Source organism: Manis pentadactyla, chromosome 10 (genome assembly GCF_030020395.1).
Source record: "Manis pentadactyla isolate mManPen7 chromosome 10, mManPen7.hap1, whole genome shotgun sequence".
Classification (NCBI taxonomy): Eukaryota; Metazoa; Chordata; class Mammalia; order Pholidota; family Manidae; genus Manis; species Manis pentadactyla.
This window is the reverse complement of record NC_080028.1, coordinates 74737753-74748180: the sequence shown is the minus strand read 5'-3', so window position 1 is coordinate 74748180 and position 10428 is coordinate 74737753.

The following is a 10428-nucleotide window of genomic DNA, read 5'->3' as shown; positions in this document are numbered from 1 at the left end:
GTCTAATTAAAGCTATTTAAAGAAGAAAACATCTCTACTTGCTAAAAAGGTGTGTGTTTTAATAAGAGAAAGTATAAAGAATAGAAACTCATTTTGTTAAGGGTTAAAGAAGTTAATTGTTCTAAAGTACAGCTATTTATTTAAAGAGGGAGAACACTGAATGTAAAAGGAAAGTTGTAGAAACCTTGTGGAAGAATTTAATATGGTCATGCTACATAAAATTAAAGCAAATGAATCTCAGTATCAAGTACACAGCAAAATTAAAATTGTTTTCAGTTAAAAAGAAAGTTTTCTTAACTGTTAGTCTGCTCTTAATGTTGAAAGATTGCAGAGTTCTCTAATTGTTTTATCAAAACAGTTTCTCATGCTTAAAGTCTCAATGAGTTGTCTGAATATTTAAGATAATAAGATCTTAATATGAAAAAAACTGAAAGCTAAGCTTTGCTAATAACTGTAACCTTCTGTATTTGCCTTTAAAATCTTTTATTGTCATTCTGGTTAAATAGAAAGTATTGTTTCATAGTAACTTATGATTCTATTTAGACAAATGCCTTAAAAAAACTTTAACAGCTTCCCAAAATCAAATTCAAAAAGGTGCTTTTACCTCTAGTTAACTCTGATATTTTCCAGAGGGCCCCTGGAACATGTCAGAAGAACTTTTTTCTCATTATAGAAAGTATTTAGCCAGTTTACCTTATTTATCTGATATAAAATTACCTGCTTAATTACCTAGAAAGCACTGTCAAAGAAAATAATGCTAAACTTTGTTACTGAATGTTTTGTGTTGGAGAAATATCCAAATTTCCTTATGTCAACTGTCTTGCAGTAAGCTCTCATCAGATCTTTAACCATTGTCATTTGTAAGTCTTTTGTCATTTATAGTCACATTTTTATTACTCCCAAACTAGTAAAGAACTAGATTTCACCAGAACAAGTATTAGTTACATAAGAAGTAAGTTAAAAGGGCAGAAGAGGGACCCCAGACTCCACTCCGTGACCAGGTAATCATGGCCTTCAAAGTTTTTAATACCCGTGATGAAGAACATGAGAGGAGGACAGTGTCCCAAACCCGAGCCTTCACGGCAGCCCTGTGGCCGGCAGGACAGGGGTCTCATCACACCAAAGACCAGTCCGGAGCTCGTGAGCCTCTGGGACCCTGCTTCCAGTGTGGCCAAGACCACTGGGCAAAGAGATGCTCCAACCTGACCAAAAAGCCAACTAAACCCTGCCCAGTTTGTGGTAAGAGAGGTCATTGGAAAGTAGAGTGCCCAGTTGGGGAAAGTCATCCTCCTGTGACAGAGTCTCTTGGGAGGCAGGCCCCCCTGAGGGATGCTGAACCTACTCAAATACTGAAGATGCCTAGACTCAAACACCCCTGTCACCCTTACCAAGCCCAGGGCCACACTGTGGGTAGCTGGTAAGTCCATCTCCTTTTAGTGGACACAGGCTGCCTACTCTGTTTTACCTTCCTTTCATGGGCATTTACATCCTTTCCAGGTCTTGGTTGTGGGTGTCACGGGAACCCCCTCTAAGCCTCTAGAGACAGGTCCGGTAGCCTACATGTTTGAGAGCCATCTTCTTACCCACTCATTTCTAGTCATCCCGTCCTGTCCCTTCCCTTTGTTAGGGAGAGATCTCCTCTCCAAGCTTAATGCCTCTATCTCCCTGCCTCTTAGTCATCCCCAACCGAGCTCACTCATCATCTTAGCGAATATTAGTTGTAGCCCTGAGGCCTCCACAGACCCTCCTGTACCATCGGCTGGTGTTAACCTGATAGTCTGAGACACCTCCACTCCTGTAGTGTCGAGCCATCATGCTCCAGTCCTCATCCACCTCAAAGACCCATCCTCCTCTCCTTCTAGACCCCAATTTCCTATTTCCCAAGCCCATCGCAAGGGCATCCAATCTATCATTAACCATCTTCTTTCCCAAAGGCTTCTGGTACCAACTAATTCTCCTTGTAACACTCCAATCCTTCTAGTCAAGAAGCCATCAGGGGCCTACCAGCTTGTTCAAGACCTGCAGATAATCAAAGAAGCTGTAGTCCCTCTTCACCCAGTTGTCCCTAACCCTTATACTCTCTTATCTCAAGTTCCCCTGGACACTTCTCCTACCTACCTTACTTCTCACTCCTAAGAAAGATACCCCCTTGTCCTGCCCAATGCTCGTCTTTCCATTCTTTCGTCCAGGCTGCCTGCTACGAACAAGCCTCAGTCTGTCTCTCATTGTCCGGACTACAGTACTAGATAGGGCAAAGCCTGAGTGATCATGCTAGATTTCTGTCCTGAGAGACGAAGACAACATATCTGCTAGAAACTCTGGCCACCAATAGAGAGGTCAGACAATAGAAGTGAACAAGACCATGTGGGTACATCAGTACTCACCCCTTCCCTCCAAGCCTCCTCTGGCCTCCCACCAGCCTCAAGCCTACCTGCACCACCCCTCCTCAGCCAGAAGTAGCCAGATCAAGTCAGCACCCATTATAACCAAAAGGCTGGAATGTAAGGTTGGAGGCACCGGAGGGAAGGGTGAGCACGTCTGACACTGATGATGTGCTGAAGTCCCCGGCTGCTGCCCCCTCCCAACCTGAAAAATGTGCCTTAAGCTAGCCAATCCTCGCACCACTGTAAATCTGTGCTCTGCCTCCCCCTACCTTCTTTAAAAACTCCCTACCTGTCTGGTTGCGTGCGACTTCCCCAGCCTGTATTAACTCAGACTGGTGAATCTCGCCCGGGATTGCACTCAAATAAACTGCCTGGCCCTTTGTTGCTTCTCGTTGCCTGCTTATTTTGGTTGGAATTTATCTTACAAGTATAATGGGTTGCATTTTCAGTACTAGCTTTAAATAAAAGTGATTGTTATGCATGTGCTGCTAGATGGCCATAGGTGCAGGTGTTCCTGTTCCCTCTCGCCTGGGACACAGACGCCACTGGAATGAACTGCATGTTGGCCCTGTATCAGGACAATGATGCTTGGGGAAATGAGACTTGCAAGGGCTTGTCTTTACTCTTTCATGCATTAAAGAAGTCAGACCTGAGGGCAGTCCCCTCTTTTTCCATAGGGAAGATGAATCACTCCTCATGCCTCTCTAGGTAAGGGGAAGGTTTCACAACTCCTGTGGGGAACTTACTGACTTGTATCCAAATCCTAAATGTCTCCAAAGAGGGCAATTTCTTGAAATTACAAATCCCCTGAGCAGATGGTTTGGTGGTACTGTGGAAAGGGGAACCTGCACTACTTGTTGCCACCCAACTGGACTGGGACTTGTGCTTTAGTCCAATTGGCCTTTCCATTTACCCTGGCATTTCTCTCCACACCCAACAAAAAAATTTTTCATGAAAATTGCAGATCATTACAAAGATCCTTTGATTCAAATGTATTCATTGACTCAATAGGAGTCCCTAGGGGAGTCCCTAATTAATTTAAAGCTAGAAACGAAATAGCTGTAAGGTTTAAATCAGCACTATTTTGGTGGTCCACCATCAACAAAAAGGTAAATTTGGTCAGTTGTATTTACTATAATCAAAGATTTATTAACTATGCCAGGCATACACTTCAAGGAGTAGCTAGCCAATTGGAACCCTACCAGCAGGATGGCCTGGGAAAATAGGATAGCATTAGATGTGATGTTAGCAGGAAAAAGGAGGAGTCTTATATGAGAGGAAAATGTTGGATTTTTGTCCCAAATAACACTGCCCCTGACGGGTACTATTACTAAAGCTCTACAGGGACTCACCACTTTAGCTAATGAATTAGCTGAATCCTCTAGCATCAGTGACCCTTTTACAGACTGGTTGGAAGGATGGTTTGGAAAATAGAAATGTATGGTCGCCTCTGTTTTAATATCCCTTGTTACAGTTGCGGTAGTTGTAACTGCTGTAGGATGCTGTATCGTCCCTTGTGTGAGAGTCCTGACTCAGAGGCTTATAGAGAGGGCAATAAACAAATACCTGTGACCTACACCCAAGATAATCTTATGTTATTAAAATATAAATTGAACTGTAAAGTGTAAGATAAATTCTAACCAAAATAAGCAGGCGATGAGAGGCAACAAAGAGCCAGGCAGTTTATTTGAGCGCAATTCCTGGGTGAGGTTCACCAGTCTGTAACACAGGCTGGGGAAGTTGCACCTAGCAGGGGAGGCAGGGAGTTTTTAAGAGAACAGGGAAGTGAGGGGAAAGTGAGCCATGCTAAGGGTATGTGGGGAATTTTTATTGACTCAGGGTCAGGTGATGGACAGCCAGAGGTCTTCTTCTGGATGGAGGGGTCTGCATCCGGGGTTTGTCGGCACATCATGGGACTAGAATCCAGGCAGAGCTGTCCGTTCCTTCCCCATAGGGCACAGAGCTACTTGGTGCTGTCTCTGCTCCACCAGCATTGTCCTTGCCCTTCCCCCTCCAGTACCTCCAGCCTTACATTCCAGCCTTTTGGTCACAATGGGCAATGACTCGATCTGGCTACTTCTGGCTGACAAGGGGTGTTGTGGGGGGGGGGTTGAGGCTGGTATTAGGCCGAAGGAGAGGGTTTAGTGGGGAGAGGTGCATAACAATGGAGCAACATCTGATTAGTGGTGACCCAGGTCATCTCAGTTAGCTTCTGTTGGAGGAACTTGAAGATACAAGGGGCAATTAAGAATAAACCACAAACCGTTATTAAGGGGCCCAGTAGAGGCATTAGCCAGGCTATCATGGGGGACTGAAGCCACCCATAAGGGCTGCCTTCAGGTACTTGTGTTTTGTGGAGGTCTTTTTGTAGTTCTTATAATTTTTTAATGCTTTGTTCTATGGTCCCAGATTCATTGATATAGTAACAGCATTCTTGTAGGAAAATACAGGTTCTGCCGTTTTCTGTGGTAAGCAGATCTAAAGCCCACCTATTTTGAAGGGTGACTTGGAGAAGGGAAGTAAGTTGCTACTGGAGGGAAATAAGAGCGGTTGAGGTTTCTCCCAGGATCAGGCTACTCTATCATGTAATGCTACCAGTTGACTTGTGAGACCTTGAGAGCTGACTAGGCTATGGCCTAACGCCCCTGCTCCTGTGGCGGCCACAGCTACTATGGTGACTAGACTTACTCCTACTAGTACAGGTAGGAAGACAGCCCTCTTTTTCCTAGCTCTCGGATACATAGACCATCCATCTAGCACCTGTTTTACCTCAGGTTTGTTGTATAGCGTCAATTGGGGAACTAGCATCACTGAAAAGCAGGGTCCTACCATGGTGCTGCTGATACACTGGGTAAGTGTGTTGTTGCACCAGAAAAACCCGCCCCCTTGAAGGGAAATTAGAGTGTCTATGGTCACTCGTTGTCGGCATTGGCTTCTCATTGACAGTCCCGAGATGGTGGAATGCTGGGTCAGGTAGCAGGTCAGCGGGGACGATGATTCTTCGTGCCATTTTTTGGTGGCCCCAGAGTTATGTCGAGCCCTGGGCTCGAGGCTCATCTTCCACATCGGTATCTTGCTCAAAAGGAGGCCATGGTCCTTTTCAGAGGAGTTTACTGGCTGAGCCTGAAAGAAACTAATGGGGACCACCACCACCAGGGGGTGTTGGAGGAAGGGGCAGAGGAAACAATCAGACACATTGCTGAGGATATGTGAAGCATTAAAAAACTGCACTGTTTCTCCAATGACTCTGGCCCAGGAAAGTGGTGCTTCTGCTGGTCGTGAGGAGTGGAGGTAGGTGTCCGACTGAATCCTCTGTTTTAGTGCCTGTTCTGTCTGTAGAATATTACTTGATACCTGTACCTGGGTGTTTAGAACCTCCGTGAGAGTGGGATTCACAGTGGTCCATTCCCTCTTGATGTATACTGTGCCCTGTGGCTGGGCTTGGTAACTATCATATAGCTTGCCCTGTACTCCTTTCTCCCAGTGTTGATCCCATGAGTCACTAATGGTAATGTATAGCCTATCTTGTATTCTGACGAACATGGTGTCAGAGACTCCTCTTGCTGTATCTCCTACTGCATGAACCCTACATGTGTCTAATTCAGGATGACATCCCCCATACATGTTGGACTGGAAAGTACATGTAGGAGAGGTTTGGTCATATGGGAAGCACAGCATTGGGTTTGAGAAGGTGTTTAAGATGTCTGTGTGTACTGGTATTTGAACCGGTGTCTGACAACTCACACGAGGGCAACTTTGGGTGCCTACTTCTCAGGCTTTGGTTCCATGAGGAAGAGCTAGTTGGAGCTTAAACTTCCATGCAGAGTAGCTCTGCCTGGAGACCACTGGGCTATTCATCTGGCTGGTTGCACTTGACATGACTAACCCACAGCTTAAGAGGACCCACCTCACAAGACACCCAATCATCGTGTCTGGGCGCCCATTTGACCCTAGAAAGGTGATACCAGGAAGAGTGCCTGTGTAGTTTGACTGCTGAGGGCATAGTGAGGATTACTGTATAAGGCCCTGTCCAGCAGGGTTGGAGAGATTTTGGCTGGAGTTCTCTTAGAAGTACCTCATCCCCTGGCTGAAGGATCACTGCGTCTCCTGGGTTGTTGGATGACGTAGTTAGGGTAGGAGCTGGTCTGCATGTTCCGTGAGAAGTCTCAACAGTGAAAAGTAAGGAAGGTAGGAGGCTAAAGAAAGAGGTAGCAGGCAGGCCTGTATTCAGTAAGAATGGCCTGCCATACATTAGCTCAAATGCGCTTAGTCCAGCCAGTCCCTGGGAGGCAGCATGCAGCTGAGCGAGAGCGATGGGAAGAAGATCGGGCCAGGAGAGCTTTACCTCCAGAGACAGCTTAGTTAGTTGGTCCTTTAGGAGACCGTTAGCCCTTTCAACCTTACCTGACGATTGTGGGTGATAGGGTATATGGAGTTACAGGTGATATTGAGAGCCCTGGCTGTTAGCTGAGTGACCCGGGAGATGAAGGCAGGTTCGTTATCGGATTGGAGTGAAGTGGGGAGTCTGAAACGAGGAACGATGTGTTCCACCAGCACCTGCACCACCACTGATGCAGTCTCCCGGTAGGTGGGGAAGGCCTCGATCCACCCTAAAAAGGTATCAACCAGAACCAGTAAATACCGGAGCTTTTTATGCCTAGGCATATGGGTGAAATCGACCTGCCAGTCCTGTCCGGGGATCATTCCCCTCATCTGGTGGAAGACCATCCAGGTCTTCAGAGCACCTTGAGATGAGACGTGATGACAAGTAGTGCAGGTCTGGTGCACCTGATCTATTGCCTTGCAGAGACCATAAGGGGCAAATATGGGGGAGAGAAACTGGTGCATGGCCTCCGGCCCAATGTGTAGAAACTGATGAACTTTGGATATGATATCTCTGCCTTGGGCTTGGGGGAGTGCAATTCATCCCCTGAGGTATATCCATCCCTGATCTCTCAACGTGCCCTCTTGATGTAGAAGTAGCTGCTGTGCATCATCAGGGTATTGGGGCAATTGAGAGGGGGAAAGAAACAGCACAGAGGGTTGTCTAGACCCGGATGTTAACTGTCGGGCTGTGGCATCTGCTAGTGCATTATCCCTGGTTACTGGATCGTTTCCAGTCTGATGTCCCTTACAATGCACGATGGCCACTTCCTTGGGGTCTTGTAGGGCCTGTAGCAGGTGGCTGATAGCCCTGCCATTGATGATCAGGGTTCCCTTAGTGGTAAGGAAGCCCCTTTCCTTCCAAATCACAGCATGAGTGTGTGTAATTAGGAAGGCATATTTAGAATCAGTATAAATTGTGGCCCTCTTCCCGGCTGCCAGCTGTAATGCTCGGGTAAGAGCCACTAATTTGGCTTTCTTGGAGGTGGTCCCAGATGGGAGTAAGTTTGCTTCTGTCACCTGTGACAGAGTCACCACTGCATAGGCCGCCCTTCGCACCCAGTCACTCCCCTTCACCGAGCTTCCACCCATGAAAAAAGTCAAGTCAGGGTCTTTGAGGGGCACATCTTGTAGGCCCTCTCTGGTTTTCTAAGAGCCTCTACAACTTCTACACAGGAATGAGTGGGCTGATCTGCCTGATCGCTGATGGGAAGCAAGGAGGCTAGGTTAAGGGGTGGAGAGACTTGTAGGGTTACCTGTGGATGTTCAATGAACAGAAGATGAAATTCCTGTACCCTTGAAGGACTCAAGGAGGCTAGGGATTTATGACTCAAAAGATCTTGTAACCAGTGTGGGGAATACACAGTAATGGGCTGTTGGAGAGTTAATTTCAGGGCTTCTTGGGCCAGACTTCCTGCAGCTGCCAGGGCTTGGAGGCAAGGCTGCCACCCCCTGGTGGTGGTATCCAACTGTTTGGAGAGAAAGGCAATGGGACGGTACCCTGGCTCCACTGGCTGTACCAGCACTCTGGTTTCCACCCCTGCCCTCTCTGCTGTATATAAGGTAAAGGGCTCAGTTAAGTCAGGGAGCATTAATGGGGGGGATGAGAGCAACGCATCCTGCAATTGACTGAAAGCAGAAGCCACCTCAGTGGGTGAAGTTAGCGGCCCAGTAGGAGTCTCTGTGGCAGCCGCATAAAGTAGTCTGACCAGAAGGGCAAAGTTAGGCACCCAGTGTCTGAAAAACTCTACCAATCCTAGAAAGGATAGTATCTCGGCTCCTCAAGTAGGTGGCAAGAGAGCTTTAATTGCAGCTGCTCGGTCCACTGTTAGGGCTTTAGTGGTGGGAGAGTTAGAGTTAGCCCGAAGTATGTAACTTGGGGTAGAGACAGCTGTGCTTTGGCAGGGGATACTCTGTATCCCATGTCTGCCAGGAAATTAAGAAGAGATGTGGTGTCTAGAACTGACCTCCTTTGAGGGGCTGCAAAGTAAAAGATCATCTACATATTGAAGGAGAGTACTCTCGCCCATTGAATGTTGTGAGAGGTCCTCCGCCAGGGCCTGTCGGAAAAGATGGGGGCTATCTCTAAAACCTTGAGGTAGAACTGTCCAGGTCAACTGTCTAGATCAGCAGGTGTCAGGGTCCTCCCACATGACGGCAAATAGCGGCTGTGAGTCTGAGTGGAGAGGTATAATGAAAAAGGCATCTTTAAGGTCCAGTACAGTAAAATGAGAGGTACCATAAGGGACTCGAGACAGAAGAGTATATGGGTTAGGCACTACTGGGTGTAAGGGAATAACAGCCTCATTAATTATTCAGAGGTCTTGAACGAGGCGATACGCTCCAGAAGGCTTTTTACCGGCAAGATGGGAGTATTGCATGGAGAGTTAGCAGGCACTAAAAGCCCCTGTGAGAGCAGACGATTAACTATAGGCTGTAGTCCCCTTAGGTGAGCCTGCAAAATAGGAAATTGAGGCCAAGAAGGGAAGTGGGATGGGTCTTTAAGTTGTATTAAAACCAGGGTGTGGTGGGTTGCCACTACAGGGCTGGAGATGTCCCACACGACTGGATTGACAGCAGTCCAGGGAGTTGGGAGACTCAGGTCTCTGTCGTCCAACCCTCCTTTGCCGACTAAAGCAATGAGGGAACCTAAGCGTTCAAAAGGTGGGAGGGAAATAGGGGCTTCTAACTTATAGAGCAGATCCTGTCCTAACAGAGGGGTAGGACAGGAAGGCATGACCAGAAAGGAATGGGTAAATGGGATGCCTTGAAAGGTGCAGACCACCAGACCCATCTCTAAAGGCCTGTAGAGGGTTCCCATGACCACAATTACGGAGACCCTGGAGGGTATAAAAGCCCATTAAAGGAGGGGAGAACAGCGTAGGTAGCTCCCGTGTCCACTAAGAAGGAGATGGGCTTACCTGCTACCCACAGCTTGGCCCTGGGCTCAGCGAGGGTGACCGGGGTGTCCGTGTCCAGGCAACTTCAGTCTTCGAGGATGCCCAGTAGGTCTGAAGGGTAGTCTTTCAAGGGTGTCCACTCCCGCAGGGCTCTGCCGCCAGAAGAGGACCACCCCCTAGTGGACAGTCTACTTTCCAATGACCTCACTTACCGCAGCTGGGGCATGGTCTGGTTGGTCTGCGTGGTTGGTTGGGGCACTTCCGTGCCCAGTGCCCTTCTTCACTGCACTGAAAGCAAGGGCCCAGAGGTTCTAGTCAATCTTCGGGGTCACCCTGACGATCCCCACGAGCCGGTCGCAGAGCAGCTGTTATGGCATGAGTCTGTTCCGCCATTTGGGCAGCTGACCTCTTCTCACTCTTGTCCTCTTGGGCATGAAAAACCTTAAATGCCATATCTACCAGGTCTCCTAGAGGGGTCTGAGGACCATCTTCAGCTTTTTTAAGTTTGTGCCTGATGTCGGGAGCCGACTGAGTTATAAAATGCATGGCCAGGAGAGAGGAACCCAATGCGGAGACCGGGCCAATCTTAGTAAAAGCCCCTAGGGTTTCTTTCAGGCACTTGAGGAATTCTGATGGGTTTTCATCAGGCCTCTGGGTAATTTCTCTAAGCTTATTGTAATTGATGGCCTTTTGGGTGGTTGAATTCATACCTGCTAACAAGTAGCGAACCATGTGATCCTGGCACACCTCACCCTCGGGAG